Here is an 18,314-nt window from a genome sequence, read left to right as displayed (position 1 = left end):
GGACTTCATAGCTCCATATATCAGTTTTGTGGCAAGATGAAATAACAGAAACAGCTAGCAGAGCTGGCTGGAATAACTGGCAGAGCAAGGCACAGTGTGGGGCACAATTAGTTGCTGAGTTCATCTCCTTGTTAGGTTCTCATTTTTTTTTTCCTTTCAATAAGATATTTTAAGGCTATGGGCACAGAAAGAAATTTAGCTTCTTAAATGCAAAAAAGTTTTCACCTAATTTTTCCCATGCCTCTGAAGCACACTGTAGCCAGTGTTTTGTTAACAACCTCCTTAAATGTACCCGCTGCTCCAGTTACTGCCAATCAAGTCCTTGCAGGCTTGACTACTTATTGTACCTGTATCAGTAAGCAAGATAAAAAATACTGCCACCAGGAACTGAAGTTAACTGAGGCTTAATGAAGTCAAACCAGTTTGATGTAATGGAAAAGATTGACAAGCCAAAGGTCCTGAGACCATTTAAAGCGCCCTCTGGAAAGACAGCTCCCCTGATCATGGAAAGGGATGAAAGGCAGTGTGCCTGCAGGACAGGCAGAGGTGCACTGAGTCTGTCAGGTCTTTGCACAATGCTGTACAACTGCCTGCTAAGCTAGACATATAGTTTGCTGTGTGTTTTCAGTGCCTTTGCTTAGGATGGGTGGCACCGGCCACTCTTACTGCCCCAGAGGAGACAGGACTGGCCAGGGCTTTGCAGCACTTTTTCTTCTGGGGCAGTCCCAGTGAGTGGCCACAGAAGCGGAGCTCATCTTGTGCATGGGTGGCAGTGGTGGAGGCGCAAGAGCTAAGGAGAGCTGCAGGGGAACCAAGGCTTCACTGAGCTCAGACACTGGGACAGAGAGAGGCCAAGGTCAGCAAGGCTGTCAAGCAATAATAATAATAATATTAATGGAGATGATACCTTTATATTAATAGTAAGTTTTAAGCTTTATAAAATAACAGAATGTATTAAGCCTCAGGATTTGTCTGGTCTTGAACCCGTTTTAGCAGTATTTTCAAAAAGCTTTAGTAACAGCAGCTCTGTTATCCATCTTTCTTAGTATTTGTATGTCTTTGCTGAGGTTTTTAAAGCCTTGGACAGTTGTGTGGTGTCAGCAGTCACCACAAGCAAAAATACTCGTCCAAATACAGGAGGGATAAAGTATAACCAATTAAGCAGTTGTAGATTAAGGCATGAACAGCATGTGATAAGTGAGGAAAGGAGGACATGAGTTGCACTCAAGGCCAAGCTGATACGCATTACCCAGCATGGATGTGCCCACGAGCCAATCAATCTGAGGGGAATTAACAGTGTCTGTATGTTAACCTGGTTAACAGCAGACATGTAAGAAAGGCACTGTTTTTTCCCCCACAGGAGCAATACCAGAAGAGGATGCTCTGGACAGAAGGAGCTCCTGTCCAACATTTCTCAGTCCTGGCAAGCTTAGGGAAAGAAAATTATCTTAGCTCTGAATGTGTGTCTGTTCTTACATGTACAAGATCTTGCTAAAATTACATCAAGAACCAGGAAGTATTGTCAAGTGGTTGTTGTGCATCACAGACAATACCCAAGTCCTGTAAAGCAGCATAGCATCTGTGCCCATCCCAGAATGAAAACTCACCAGAAGGGGAATCGCTTCGGCCTAGCACATACATGGCTGTGAGTTAATAGGTAAGGACCTCAAAGATTGTTTTAATAAGATATTGCTTCAGTCAGTTCTCATCTGTCAAAGTCACAGAGCTGCTCAACTTTGGTTTCAGCTTACTTTGTTGGAAATGAAAAATTCCTTGGGCACATCTGGTAATGCAGGGTCAAACTTCGAGAAAACCAAAAGCTTTCAAGAGAGGAAAATGCCACATGGTGTTCCTTCATGCTGGATTAACATGGAAAAGGACTCAGAAGCTGGGAGAGCAAAAGCCCTGTTGAAGGCTAGGTCCAGCTGAGGGGATCTCCACAAGACAATGAAAACATTGTACTTGGTCAGGTTAAGATTTTGCAAAGTTCAGCCTTTCTTCTTGACCTCAGTTTTCTAAAAGCAGAATGAGAGGACCTTTTGCCTATGGCCTGCTGAAGCTGACTCTGATTAGGACAGGTGCTTTAAAATATAGACAGAATTCAGTGTAGATAGATGAGATCAAATACCATTTTTCTTATTTGTGTTCTTTATGCTGTTGTTATTGTCTCCAAAAGGATGATGTTATTTTTATGTGTTTGATAATTGATTTGCATTATTTACTTATTTCCTTAATGTTGATAGAGCCAAGTAGTACAATATGGATTATATTGATCTTTCTGGAAACAAAATATTTGCCTGCAATTTCTATTAATTCACTGAAGACATTTATGCCTTACAGTGATAATAAAATAATATGTAACTGGCTTTCTATTGCTTTCAGGCAGCATCAAGGATGAAGTACAATCAATTCATAAAATTCAATAGACACTGGAGTTGGTTTTTTTTTATAAAACTCTTTTAATCATCTTCATAAAAATAAAAATGAGATCCTAACACTGCCTTCACATCAGAGGATGCCTACAGATCTTCATCCTGGGTAAAGTTTAGTTCCAGAATTCACTTGTCCATCCAATTGATCAAAATTAATAAGCATTTTGTGTTGCAGGGAACATCTCTTGGTTTGGACTCCTCACACATGATGTAGGCTGGAGGATTAAGTTCTGAGTTAGGATAAACATCCATTTTAGTTGTGCTTTTTGGCTAGATATCTGTTTTGTAAAAAGCACACGCACAGGGACTTGTTAAAGAGAGATTTTATAAATTTCAGTGAGTCAATATTGCTTTTTAGTCCTGAAGGGAAACCACAGACATTAGAAAAATCTTCCTTGCCTGGGTCTGCATTGCAAACTATGAAGAATCTCTCCAGCAGTATCCCATGTCAGGCTTCAAAGCTTATGGTCAACTAACCTTTTATGGCAATGTAACTGAAGTCAATTGCCTTTGCCAATTCTAACACCTGTTAGCATAGAAAGACTTCTTTTGTCAAGGTATTTCCAAAATGAATTCCTGCAATGTGTCTATGAGGACAGGTTGTTTTATCACATTGACTAGAATTTGAATGAATGTGCATTTTGCCCAGCAAAATAAGAAAGATAAGGCTGCAGCATTTGCCGAAATTACAGTTTAGATTCTGCATATCCTCCCTCCCACTAATTTAGCTCTCATTTTTTTTGCTAATTCTTTTTACACAAGAATAATTTCTTTTTCATGAGAAAACGATCTTCCCCCTTATCTGTTCTAAAGGGTTAAGTAGCTTTTTCATCGTGCTTAGGAACATAACTGTAACCTTGAGTTTTTCATGAAAGCCTTTCTTTCCTTCAAGGGCATACTGACTAAATTCATCCAACTTTGCCACTCTGATTTGCATATTAAAGAATTGTTTCTTCTTGCAGAAAAACAGTGTGAGCGAAATCCGTGGCTTTTGATGCCAACTGTAAGTTAGATTAATGTTGGAGAAAATAATTACAGAAACCAAAATAATATATAACTTACTAAAGAACTAACAAGGCAGTAGCTAGTCACAGGGTTAACAGCTTGAAGAGAGAGTTCTGTTTCAAAGGCTTTTATCTTCCAACAGATGCCTGTAAAAGCAAATCATCATGAGAATACCTAATACTTAAATACCATGCTGTATCTTTAGAGCTGAGCTGGGAGGGCATGGATTACCCACATGCAAAACCACATCACATAAAACAAGCATTCCAAAGACAACATTTGGTGGCAGAAGGAAGAACAAGTCAAGGATTTGGTAAATGGTGTGGACTCTTCATCTGAACAGGTCAGCTTTTACACCCACCTTTCAGCCCCTTTTGCGAAGCAGTGCAACTGCTGAAGTGAACTATGACAGCTATCTTATGAAGGATTTAACACGGAGATTGACTGATGGTCATAATCAGATTGATATGGTCATAAACTTGAGTATCAAAGGTATTGGAACAAAGCTGTTTGACTGCTTCAGAAGGTGGGTGGGAGAACCAAAGAGACACTCTACAGTCTGTCTATACAGGTATTAGAACTGCTTCCTCTAAGGAAGCTCCTGTTTGTGGAGGATGCCTTTCACCAGCTATCAAGGCTTCGGTCTAATTAACAATCACTTTAATTCAGGCCTATGTAAGAAAGTCTTGCCATTATTAACATTTAGCTATTTAAGCCATCACAAGCTTTTGCATCTCATTAAATAATAGCATGTTCTGTGTTAGTTCTCTTCATACTTTATCACTTTTCAGCACGTTTTTTGACAGAGGTGGCACATACGAAGTTCTCCAAACCAGCTTGCTTATTCTCATTCCGTGAGTGCATGCCTTCCCCATTTCTACAAAGACCATTCCAGTAGCTGTCTCTTTTCTCTAAATTTCCAAGAAAACACATACAGCAAGCTTTCTACTCCTTCCTACCATGAAACTAGATGTCTAACACATCTAAATTTCAGTCTCTCTACAGATGCTTCCAGTAATCTCTGCCAAGACTTCATATTCTGCTGCACCATTTCACTTGGATAATTTGTGCTGAGCCTCATACTTCTCCGCATTTAAATATATACTCTGCAAAGCTTTTACAACATTGGTTTAGTACTTTCTCAGACTTAGGAAAGCAATCAAACATGCCTTCCATAACAAGTCACTTCAACAAATGCATTGGCACTTCATCAAGAGACTTTTCTCACTTTCATATTCCTACCTGGTTTTATGACTTGCTCTTTCTAAATACAACCAATCTCATTCCAGTTCGATTTACATGATTTAATTCCTCTCTTGCATTCTCTTCATATGGTACTCTTGCAAAATAATCACTCCAAGCATTGCTAATTAATTCTGCATTCATTTCCAATATACCTTATTTACCTCTAATATAAGCAAATGTGTTCATAACCCTTATCATTTGTTCTCTTGCGTGGATGAGCTTACAAATTATTTTTTTCTATGTCTTGAGTCTTCCTCTCCCTGGAGAGCTATAAAATCCACTGCTAACTCCACTTTCAGCTGACACTGCTTCTCTGGCTTCCTTTTTCGCTTGTCATTTTCACTGTTTAAGTGATTGTCCCCTCTTTTCAACTTAACAGACTCTTTTACTTGAGCTTTTCATAAACAAGTCTACTCTATTATCCAATTCAGCTCTGGTATTAGTACTGGGGACCTTTTGCTGAAAACTTACTTCCTAGCCTGGCTGATTTACCTCAATTGTATTTAACAGATTACAGATCTCAGAAGTGTTGCTAATAGCACCTGGAAAATGGGGGTTGCATGAAAACAACAGGATGCATTCTTGCCCATCCAATGGGTTTGTCTCAGTGATTTTTCTGCAGCTGCAATGGTATCCTAGACAGCAATGAATTCCTTTGCTCCAGTGTCTATAAGTGGCAAAACACCTTTACATCAATGAGGAATCAAGGAATGCAAAACGCACAGGTAAACGTAACAAGCATTTAAGAAGTTTTACAAAATGCTCAGCACTTTAAAGCTTCAAATGTAATTTTCATGGACAGATCTTTTTTCAGAAGATCTCATTAGCAAACATGAGTTCCTTTTGAAAAATTGGTGCCTGGTCTTTTTTCATGAAATACATCTTCTACCAAGCAGCTGATGGCTGTACAGGGTGTTCATAGTAAATCAGAGAAACCAGGCACCATATCCTGACTCACTATGTTGTGCTTTTACCACCCAAAATCCTTCCACTGTCCAACCCTTGTTTTGTCTGCCTACTGTGCATAAAATTCAACCAGAAAGCAGAGAAAAAAAATTGGCTTTCTGGAGAAGAGGAAAGATTAATCATCTTTGCAATGTCGCAGTGTTGCAATGGAAAATTATTTCAGTAGGGCAGCAGAAGCATGTGTGCAATAGCCACCTGCAGCCAAGAAGAGAGAAATGCAATAACCTCTAACCAGAACATCTAAACCTCTGTCATTTCATTTGAGTGTTAATTTAATTCTTTGACAAGGTTACCTTAATTAGTTGGCAGATGATAGAAAGAAACCTGACAGGTAAGCACAACCTGACAGGTCTTGAATCACTGCTATTCCCTCAGCCTTTTCATTTTGAGGTGAAATGCAGGCTAAAATATGCATTGCCATGAGGCTAAATGTTGGCATGGAAGTTCCTGCACCAGATGTTAGTTTCACTTTTAGGAGATTTGGGAGGCATACTTAGAATATTTTAACAACAACCAACAACAATAGAAATGAAGAAGAGCTTAATTTTCAAAGGACCAAAGTCAAGGCTGACCTTTTCCAGTTTTACTCAGCGAAGAGGAACTGCTCAAGCCTTCCCAATTTGAGAACACTTATTTCTCTCCAAATGGGGTGGGATAGGGGCTGGCAAATTATGAAAATAAAACAGCTTTCAGGGTCAGTGAGTTAAAAATTAAATAAGACACGTTTCAGGGGAAAAAATAAAAGTGGAAATACATTTTTGTTTTTATTATGATTTAAACAATTTTACAGTGATTAAGAGCACAATTCACTGTATGATTAGGACAGCAGGCTTGCTCATTTTCAGCCTGCCTTGTGGTGGTTACTACTAGGCCTGAGGAATGGGAATTATGGATACCATGTCTGGGACTGCTACTGATTCTTTGGGCCTGATCCTGTAAATATTTCTGCATGCCACAACCACTGACTACATGAAGGCACCCACAGCTCAGCGGCACCCTTCATAGTTATTATGCTGCACAGAGTGTACACTCTTTCTAGGATCATAGTCCTACCTTCCGGCTTGTTTTTTTAGGTGCAAAATGTGCTTCTGTGTTCTGAAGGTGAACATAGCCCACAGTTGACTTTCCTCCATCACTTTCAGATAAATCAGTGGAATTCCTGATTAAAACTAATTTTTCTCCCCTTAAATTGATCAGTTTGTGTTCAGTCCCTGGAGCCCAAATGCTAGGCATGACATAAAACCTCAAAAACTTCTATATGGCAATCCTGTTTTGTAATGCTGCTCTGACTTGTAGGGAGCATGAGTGAGACATGAGCCAACAATGTGGAACAATTCAGGGCACTTCAGCCTAGCTGTGTGCATATCGATTTGATGGGGTTTCTCTGTGTTGCTTTTCTGTTGCCTCAGTTGTAATATTAGACACTGCTCAGTAAAGCAGCTTGTAATTTCTCCGTTGAGACTTTTACAGCTTTCAGGCTCACCAAGCAGTCCTTTCTATGACATCTGACGTATTTTATACTGACAGCAGATAACATCCTCTTGGCACAAGTAGTTCTTGTCTGAAATTTTGAACTTCTCACATCTTTGAGCACAGGATGGGAATTTTTTATATTGAGCTTAAGAAAATATTTAGCTTCAAATTAGTTACTGTTTAGAGTCTCATCCAGTTCAGGCCAAGGGATATTCCTGTTTTCTACATATCATAGAAATGACCTTGCTCAGCTCTAGGTAAGGGTCTGCTGACTTTTCAAATAGAACCCTGCAGTCAGAGGTTAGCACCTCAGTATAGAACATTTGATATGGCAAGCAATTTCTCTTCTCATGGAGAATAATATTTCAGTATGGAAACACTTCATTGTAGGCTGGTCTCTGTTTCCAACCTCTCTTTTTCTCTTTCTGATAATCAAATGGTATTTCTCTTGGAGGGAAGCATGAAAGGCATGCTGCTAAGACCCCCATTTCGAGGGTGATGGCCCTTCCTGGGTCTAGCAACTGTCATTCTTTTCAGGCTGCCAGGAAGTGTCCATCTGACTGAGCCTTCACTTCTTCTTTTGTCACGAAGGAGGTGTTGTACCTACATGCTGCCAGCCCATGTCTCCTACAAGTGGTATGCTTTGCATAGGTCTGACCCTTCGTCCAACTGTTATGGGTGACAGCCAAATTCAAAAGTACCTTCAGTGCTGAAACAACTTGCAGAGAAGTTGCAGATGCATAAACCAGGGACGTGACCTGGGTTTTGCTTTTGCTGGCTAGGACGAGAAACAATTTCTTTCCCAAATGGAAACAGAAAATCCTGGCAACCACCTGAGTCAAAGATACAAGGAACTTGCAGGAAAGGAAACTGACTCTCCCCAGCCACCCAAATGTGATTGTTTCCTGATAAGACTTGGGTCAGAGTTGTATAATTAGCACCACTCAACATGATCCATTAAAGGAACCTCTGCCTCAACAGAGAGGCTGTGTTCTGTTGTCTCCTCTAGCTGGAGCGTTCATTGCACCTTGACTTCTGACTGGCTGACTCTTAATCATTTTAGAGCTTAATAAGTGGTAAATGATGACTTAAGCCTAATGCTGTTTGGTTATAATATGAACACAAACATCAGAGATGCTGACTTTTAATTATTAGGCTTTTACATTTCAAACCAATAGGCAGGTTTCTTGTGAGTCCCAAACTTGACTATATGACCAACATACAGGCATATAACTTTTTTCTGCTACTCACAAAAACTAAACTTTGAAATATTTAAAAGATTTATTTTCTACTTCTCTGAGTACAGTTACTTCTCTCTCAAATTTTATTTCTATTTTATGTCATATAATCTTGCTGTCTACTTACAGCACCTAGCTTGGAATCTATAAATAATAACCTCACTTTCAAACCAAAATTTCCTTTTCAATGGAGAAAAGAAAAAAAACCCAAAACAAATCACAAACCCAATAGCCCAGCTCTGTTGACATTACAACAAAGTTGTGGAGGTTTTGAAATAAGAAAAGCCAAAACACTGAAAGCCAAGGTTAAAGCTGACTTTCAGAGATAAAGTGAAAATATAATGAAGTACAGAACTTTTAAAGAGTGCTATTAAAGAATTCTGCATTGTCATTCTCATATATATATTATATACATATTCATAGCTTGTGAGTGTGTATGCATATTTGGTACATTAGTATTTATTTCAGCAGCTGGCTTAGCACGATTCTGATGTTGTTAATGATCCAATCCAATTAGATCTTAATACATCTTACCTACAGATTGTTAATAATATCACAGGCAGGAATTTGGACAATAAAGATTGCAAAGATCAATGAGAATGAGAAAACGACGGTCACAAGGTCACACTAAGGGTCATTAAGGGTCACAGCCCTTTCTCTAACCTGCCAACCCTGTGGTATGCCCCAGTCCTGCTCCCCAGGGTTACATCCCTGTTTCATAGCAGGAAGATGCTTCAACATCCTGGTGTCCTTCCCAAACGAGATCCATACACAAAGAAATCCATAATGAGTTTCTGAACAACCCCTGTTGGAAGCAGTAAGAAGAGTCAGGAAGTAGCACATGACAGGAAACACCTTTACTTGATAAGGTAAACAGCCTCAATTTCTCTTGCTCATTTATACTCTATGATTTAAAAATCCTGATTATGGCAAGGTATCACACTCAACCCAGAGCAATTATCATCTGCAGTTTTGACCCTACAATCAAACAGTTCTTGGCAGTAATTAAGTCAATGAAGTTCTGGAGACTCTGGTATAATTGTAAGACAGAGTTCTCAGCCTTCTTTTGTAGTTAAATTATTTTTTCAGCACTTTGCGAAAGTCTCACATCATTTGCACAGAAATAATTTTACTAACCTCTCTGAACACATGTTTTGAAAAATTAACTACTGTGTAAAAGAGAGCAATTGCCATTTCCAGAACCTCCCCCAACCATGTTTTTTAATTGAAAGATCTGAGCTGGCTGTCAGCTTGCTGCCTCTTTTGGTGCAATACTGTGGGAGAACTAGAAGTCACTTGCTGCCCACCCTTAGCAAATTGCCTCAGACCACTTCAAACAGATGGAGTTTTTCCCTTTCTCTTTGGAGAAGGGGAGAGTTTGGGCATAGCTATTGCTCCATGCACAAGCTCAAACATTATTGGCTAAATTAAGTTCAGAAGCGCAGTTGTGCTTTTGCTTATTGAGCTCGTATCACTCAGTAAAGAAGCGGGAGGCCACAGGTTCAGGAAGGTTTTATGCAGATTTTACAACCAATTTCTCCAAAGCACATTTCCTTCACATATAACAGTACATAAAATATTGCCCAAATGTTCACTAATTCTGTCGGAAAGCAGATGAAAGACTTCCCCCCAAGGCATTTTAGTTTATTGGAAGGAGGAGCATCAATGGGATTTCTAGCAAAACTAATTAACTAGAAGATTATATTGCAAACACCATGCTAATTGCACAGGTCAATATAATGCTTCTGAGATTCTGTCTTAAGGCCAATTGCCCCACTGCAAAATATTAAATGCGTAATCCTCATTATGCTATATTATCTTGAAACCCCCTTGCTAACCTTGCCTTTAAGAGCTTTAGTTGAAAACTTGCATTTGCATAAGCATGTAACGCTTAACACAGCCAAGCCTATAGGCAGTGTAAGATGGTTTACTGCATCTTAAATTATGTATATTATAGGTTATTCAGTCTATGAATAAACTACTAAATCATTAGTTCAAACTTCAGCAGCTATGCAAAACTGTAGCTGGAGTCCGTGCTGTAGCACTGAGGTAGCAATTGGAGGATAATGGTTTCATGAAGTTTTATCAGAAGCCAAACATCAAATGCACTAACACCAATACTTTTGAGAGTGCCTGGACAAAAAACTTTCTCAGTGCTGCAATGCTTTTGATAGACTTCAGACCAAAGATGTATTTAAAAATGACTTGTATTCGATGAATTATTTGCTTATATGATTCTTGCCAAATCAGTAGAGAGAAACATCATTGCGAATTTGAATGAATATTCATATGGCAGAAATAAACAATGAATACTCATGGCAAGCTGACAAAAATTATGCTAAAATTATGTTGAAATTGGTCTTGGAACAAATTCAAAATTCATAGCCTGTTGGCAAATAATTTAGTGAAAGAAAAGGAGCTACAATTGTCATAAAATCATCTGCATACTTCACTTGTTACACTGAGTTATTTTATTTAGCCATAAGGACTCTAGAACTTTCAAGACTGAAATTAATTCCTATGTGAAGTAAACAGGTTTTAGAAGATATGCTGATAAATTGTCTTTGGCTCCCACCATTAACCCTCTTATCAAGACAGATGAACAAGTCTGGTCTACAGACTCTCTTATTTAAACACCATTACCTATCCTTGGATATCATTACTGGAAATTAAAAAATATTAATTTTGAATTCCTGTTCCAATACTGAACCCATGCTGATCTTTCATTGTCTTTCTTCCATGTCAGCTGATGTATAAGGTGGAAGTTAAGCAGGCAGCCACCCTTATCCTGGCCTGACTTTTTCATACCTTCAAAAGTCACTTCAGTCACTGGAGCCCATTAACACCTGGTATACCTCTCATGAGGCTCTAACTCATTCAACACTTCTTTGGCTTCTCCATCAGCTGTCTTTTATTGCAAACATATCCACCTTCTGTTTCGTTCTCATTGTGCCCCTTCCAGCACCAGTTTATTACTACTCTATCAAAACATTTTACTTTAAATAGTCTATGCAAACAGTTGCATTGGCAGATGCCCAATTTGTCTGGGAGGGATTTCTGAGATTGCACTTTTCATAGGAGAAAGCTGAAGACATGGTTTCTAAAGACCTTTAAGTTTGTGCTTTTATTAATAACACTGAATTTTGTTAGTTCTGAAATACAAAATTTATTTTTTTTTATCTGAACCACTAGTAAGAGAATAAAGAAGACAGATTTTTTCTTTCTTTTTTTTTTTTTTTTTTTAAAAGAAGGCTAATTTGAACCCACAAAATGTGATAACAAATGTAAATATATGAGTTTAGCCACAGCTGGGGCCTGGTAACTGAATTGATGACTGGATGTGCTTTATCATGTAAGCTGAATTATGACAATTATTGTGACAATTGACAAACAAAAATGTGACAATTACATGATATTGTCACCATATCACTGGACTTCCTACCCACAATGTTACTGTGCTCCTTAAATAAGGAACTGTACTGCACACTTAACTAAGAAAACTACTTGGAGGTATTTTTCAAGTATCTACAGCCATCACATAGTCAAAAGTCTTTTATCAAGCCAACAATCTTGCAAATAAAAGTGAGAGTCTGAAACACTAAACTACTATAATGACTTCACTCACAAAATTTCCACAAACTCAGCAAAGCTGCAGCTAATTACCACAGTATTACAATGTGGAGATGAAGGCTGCTTAGAAGATCTCTTCAGAATGGCAGTAGGGAAAGAAGGCAGGAGTTGAAAACCAGCCATGAAACCAACATTTTGAGCTTAATTAAAACAAGAAACTTTTCTCTAAAAAGAAAACTCTACTGTTGAGACATTGAGAAGTGGTTGAGGGAATATTTCCAACTCCAACTTAATTTAATGGCAGTCGAAATCTTATAGGTACTTGAAAAAACAACACAAATTTGATACTCACCATTCCTGACAAACTTTTACCCTTCTTTGTATCTCCTCAGCTCGTCCCTTTCTGGTGTAGCAACCCTGGCAATACCTTTGAGCTGTCTCCATTCACAAATATAAGCAGTAGAGTTTTGTATTGTAATGAACCCCGGTTTTTCTGAGTTTGAAAGCTGCCTGGGGAATTCACAGCAGCAAAAGGTCCAGGCAAATCCTTTTCACATGTGTACACCATCTGGAGTCCTGTCACATGCAATTTTGAGCATAAGGTGGTAAATGCTGAAGGGTCTTTGTCCCATTAGACTTCAATTTACATGCCCTGGCTCTGTAAGTGTCTTTGGGCAGCACTGCTTCCAAGAAACATATCTGGAGGTCTCTAGCCTCTCTTTTTGGCACATTCAGCCCATTTTCTGCCCCCAACCTGTGCTCTTGTTGAAGGGTAACTAGGGAGCGCACTAGCTCTCTTTCACAGCATTGCACTCAGACCATGAGCATCACCAAAACTCAGTGACCTATTCCAGCTGGTTCATGACAGAACCATCTCCTCTTCTCTCAGAAAACAGCAGCAGTTAGGAATAAAAAGTGGTAAAACCAAAGCCCTTACCGAGTTTGCATTATCTGGAGCCTGATGGCTAACCTGTGTAGTAGCCTCTTGTGAACTGCATGGTCTCTGCACTATGACGTTAGCGGGTCTTGGACTTTTAATTTCAAAACTACAGCTGTTGCTAAGATTTTGTCAGGCAGAACCAGCCACCTTTGCTCCCCCTTTTCTGGAATTTGGAGGTTACATTGCTTATGGCTTTGCAGAATGGATTTCTCTGATATGACTCTCTCATCTGCATGTGGTCTGAACCCCTACAATGCTTGTGCTAACCTGTATGCTCTCTTGCTTTTCCTGGGTGATGACAGTTAACTAGGATGCCAAGATAAACTCATTTTTTTGCTGTTCGGTGTTATTGCCACAATGCAGAATATGTTCCTTAGCCTTAAGTCAGTCTGAAGTTATTTTGTTTCCCCTTCTTTGGTACTCCCTGTAAACACTGACAATACCATTCACATATCTGTAAAATAGATCTGCAGTTGATTGAAAACTGGTAAAAACATCAGAATTACAAACTGAAGGCGCCCTCTGTGTCATTCATGATAGTAGCTGCTGTTTGCAGACACAGAGCAAGGGGTTGTTTTCAGTCTCCCAGGGTCCTCCAGGCTTCTGGAGAGATTCAGCTTTCCTGGAGATTCTAAGTGCTTCTTCCTGTTTCCCAGGCTGCTTCTTTAGGTGAGTTTTTTGTTGGTGTGTCTCTCGACCCTAGATGCACACCAGGTTCAGTGATCAACAGAGAAATTTGCAGAGGTAAGCTGCCTGAAGTGTTTCGGTTGTACCTGTGCATTATACAGATGAGTGACCCACCACTACCAGGGCCAGGCACATTTGGCACTTGCTCCCCTGCTGCTGAGACCACTACTATCACTGATAGTATTTTTTTGCTGTTGCAAATATGCAAAAGGACTGCAGGAAAGCTTTCTGTCTTTTTGCTTTCAAAACATGCTTCTCTCTTTTTTTTTTTTTCCCCTTTTTTTCCAGCATGACAAACTTTTACACTGTTTTACAGATAAAAACGCTGTTCCTCTTCCAGAGAAACCCCATTTGTTTCCATTTAAAGAAGATGCCCCTTTTTCTTTCCATTTGCAGCTACAGCTCCCTTTCTTGTCAAAGTAGACGGATCCTGTAGCACCACAGGAGCTTGAAGTGGCTGATGCCTGAAAAAGTTGAGCAGCCTTTCCTTTTGATAGCTGATGGAGAGAAGAGTTTAAAAAAACAAATACATGGAGCATGTCTTATTTTAATGTATCTGTTGGGATATTTTGCCTGTTTTTCCTTTATGCTATCCTATTTTTTAAGCCAGTTAATTTATTGTTCACAAGTGAGGAAGATTAGGTCATTGAGGAACTGCTGGTTTCATTTTATTTCTCCCAGATTCTGAGTAAGAATGCATGCCAGTCTTTCATTAGTGACTTCTGAAATTTGAACTGGGCCCTTATTGCTGTCAGTCAGGTCCTGCTACAAGGGTTGCACGTAGGTACCACAAAACAAGAATGTTGCAGATGCGGTATATCCTGTAATACAAGGCACCTGCATTTACAAAGAGTTACAAGGATGTGTCTTGTTGCATTATCTAGGTAGGAACTGACACAGAAGCATGTCAGATTTCCGAGCGATTTTGGATGCTGACTACGGTAGGAGAGTAGGTTTATAACATAAAGTTCCAGCAAAACTTTGTGTTTCTTATAGTTGTGACTACACATGGAAGTAACAGGGTAGTTGAGTTTTCAGACATTCCCTTTTAATTTAGAGATTCATCACTAGGGATAATAGCTCTTGGCAAAATTACTGTGCAGTAACATCTAAAGTCTCACATCAGGAGTCTCTCATGCTTCAACATCCATGTTTAATAAGAGGGTTACAAAGAGGATGAAAATCAGAACAGCAAAACATGCTTAAATCTTCAAGGCTTAATTAAACTAGAAACTCAAAGTTGAAAAAAAAAAACAAAAAACTCATGTAGTGGCTAGAAGTGCCATCTTAGAACCTAACTTATCTTGTTACATACAGGAGTAGATGCATTCTAGAATCAGGGATAAAATAGCAATAGCCCTCTATGACTTCTATTAATTTGGCTGTCTGGGTTTTCTATCAGGGTAAAAAGTTGTAAAAATCAGTCTATTCATAGAAAACCATGCACATTGTCACAAGCTGGGGCTTCGTTCCTGTTCTGCAATTATAAAATGTTTTCCAACCATTAGATGGAGGACTTCACTCGTGCTACTGGAGATTTACTGGTCATGGTTCATTGTCTCTCAGTAGCACAGAGCTCAGCTCTGGCAGTACAGGTTCTCAAGCTGCTCTAACATAAAAGCAAAAGAAAAATGACTCCATCATACAGTCGCAGACAATAATAAGGAAGAGTAAAAGTTGGCAGATGTGACCACTGGAGAGATACAGACTCAAGAAAATGTTTATATGGAGGAAGCTTACAAATATACCTACTTAATAAGTCCATCAGCTTGCTTTTGTGAGCCAAAATCTGTGCACTAAAGGAGCTGAACACAGCAACCTTTCCTGAATTTGTAATTGCCACAGTTAAGGAAGCAGAAGGAAATGCATTTGCATTTAAGGAAGTTACCTTCCACTGCCTGCCCTTTAAAGTCTTTGCCCTTGCAGAAAGTGACAACAATACGCTGTGAATTAATTCTCTTCTTCCACATGTGCAAGGGAACAACTCTGCCAGAAAACAAACAAACCAACCCAAGTCATACTGTGATTAACAAATTATACACAGAAAGGATCTCTTCCTGTCTTCAGGGATTAGCTGACAAATATTCCTCTTGATGTTACCCTAATTGGTGTATAAGCTCATGTCTGGGCTGGATGACCTACTTAACTCCATGTCATTCACAATGATTTCCATGAATTTGGAATATGCAAAACATTTTCTATTTTGTGTTTACATTTTGCTGATTATGGAATAAATGAATTGTCCCCTTGCCTACATTTTATAGACTGGTGGTAATGAGATCTCCCTGCTATATTTGTATTAACAATGGATGAAATGCCCAATAGGCTCAGAGTAAGTCTACCACTGTCTGCAGCCCACCCTCCTCATACCCCTCCAGCACTCAGGACTGTGTGTAAGAGACGTTGCTTGTTCCCTTTAACATGCATGTGTGGATCTACAGACCATGAACTTGGCTACTCCCCTCTCCTCTTTGGACTTGCTGGCAGTGACTGCCTCCACAATGTCCCATAGCAAGAACCCCATATGCTCACCACCCACAGCCCAGAGAGGTGTTTTCATTTCTCTGTTTTAAACCAGTCTACTTTGAGCATCCCCAGTGCCAGTACTTCATGGGATGGTTAACAGCCCAGTTCTGCATTCATTTTATCTGCTGCCTTTTTGATTTTGTAAACCTTAGTCATACCCCTATCCCCCATCTCCTCCTCACTAAAGAGCTGCAACCTCTTTAGTTGCTCCTTTTGAAGCAACCCCTGCATCCCTTTGATTGCTGCGGTTTCTCTTCTCTGTACCTTCTCTAACACCTCCATGTCCTTCTTGAAATGTGGCATTCCCAATACTTTTTCTTATGGTGCCCAGAGCCTCCTGATGATGCCAGCAGCCAGGCTTTTCTGGCTGCTCTTGCACAGCAGGTCAGTGATTTTGGAAAACAGCAATGGCTCCAAGGTCTCTTTCCTGTGTTGTAGCTATCTGCCCTGAGTTGCAACAATATTTTATGATGTTCCCTTATTATATCTTCTTTTAATATACTCTTTCCAGTAATAGCCATAGTCATTTGCAGCTCCCTCCATACAGGCAACAGCTCCAGCTCCCTGATCTCCTGTTGCCTTCCCCAAGCCAACCACATCTATCTCACATATGTTCCTTTTGAAACGAAGTAACAAAGTCTGATTGGGCTGCCCAAGGCAAGGAGAGCATTACATGACACTTCTGAAATATTTTTAACATTGGACTCAGGATTTTCTTTGTACAGTTTAACTTCCCAACCAAAAATTGTATTTGATACAGAAATTATGTGTTGTTTGAGATAAGTATGCCTTAAGTAGCTTCTTCATTATATAGTTCAAAATAATTCCCAGTTTTTGAAGAAATTTCAAAAATGGAAATTTCAGAAACAATGGAGTATAGTGTTCTTTGGGTGTTACCAAGTCATAAATTGTTTTTAGAGTTTAGAGTTCTTCACAAGCATTTTTATAATATGGAACAGCATATTGTGCTCTCTTATTCATTCCCATTCCTCTTCCAAACCAATTAAGGTTTCAACCAGGTCTTTCAGGACCAGCTGCATAGATATCCACCTATTTCTACCTTGTTCTTTATCTGTAGAAGTGGTTTTATACATGTTAGGGCTTCTTGCAAACACTATACCACTTACCACAGCACTTCTCCTTTCAAATATTTAGTTGCTGGAACAGGTGCATGAATAAATATTGCCCCAAAGAAGTTACGGCAGGACCCAGCTACACAGTGTATATCAAGAGAGAATAGGAATATATACAAGTGATTAAAAGAAGGAATGAAAAGTGTGCCTAACAATAGTTTTTTTATCTAAATGATTAAGAAACATTTTTAAGGGCTAGGGATCCACAGCCATTTTTGGAAGATGGAAATAAAAGGGGTTACAAAAGCACACAGGCTATTGCCAGGAGAAAGAGGGAGAGAATTCTTTTGAGTCTTAGAAATCATGATCTGCAGTGAACTCTAATTATTGTTTTCCAAGGAAGGTTGAAAGCAATAAAACCACTGATAAAAGATAACCTGAAAAGCAAATCAAAGGTGTCTGTATTTATTTTGCGTTTTTTTGTTCTTCCGTAAAGCTTTGTAGTTTCTTATCTATAGTATAACACATATTTGTGCACTATTTATTGTATATTACATATTTACACAAACATGAATCAGTGTAACATATAATATTTTCTAATTATATATTCATAATACACATTTCATAAAATATTTAAAAGCATACACAAAGTTTTCCTTCAGATCATATTCTTGCAAGAGATGCTAAGCAAGAGAGATTTTATATTTACTTCAGAGAAGTTATGAAGGGGGCAGTTCAACCAAGTTAACAGATGAAGAGACCAAAGGCCATTTTAGTCAAGAGATCTTTTGATCTGGGGCTGCTCTGATTAGTAGTTGTCCTTCCTTCCCCAGCTTGCCTGTGGCAACTTTAAACATCTGTTACATTAAAGGTGTGAAATCATGGAGTATACTGGGAATTGGCCTTAAGCCTCACTATTTCTTAAAGAAGAAAGATCGCCTGCCCTACTACAAGGGGAAAAAAAGGTGTTTTCATTGATATTTTAGATGATTTTAGGAAGCTTTTTTTTTTTTTTTTAGTTGTTTTCTGGGAAAGAAGCAAAGCATGATTTGATTTTGATTTAAGCATAGGCTTCTTAGCCATGGACCAAACAGATGCACAAATCAGTGCTGTTGCCAGCTATATGAACACGTGTAACCACATCTCCTACTCACTTCCA

This window comes from Strigops habroptila, chromosome 1 (assembly GCF_004027225.2).
Source record: "Strigops habroptila isolate Jane chromosome 1, bStrHab1.2.pri, whole genome shotgun sequence".
Lineage (NCBI taxonomy): Eukaryota > Metazoa > Chordata > Aves > Psittaciformes > Psittacidae > Strigops > Strigops habroptila.
The sequence above is the reverse complement of the archived record's forward strand: the minus strand, read 5'-3'. Positions refer to the sequence as shown.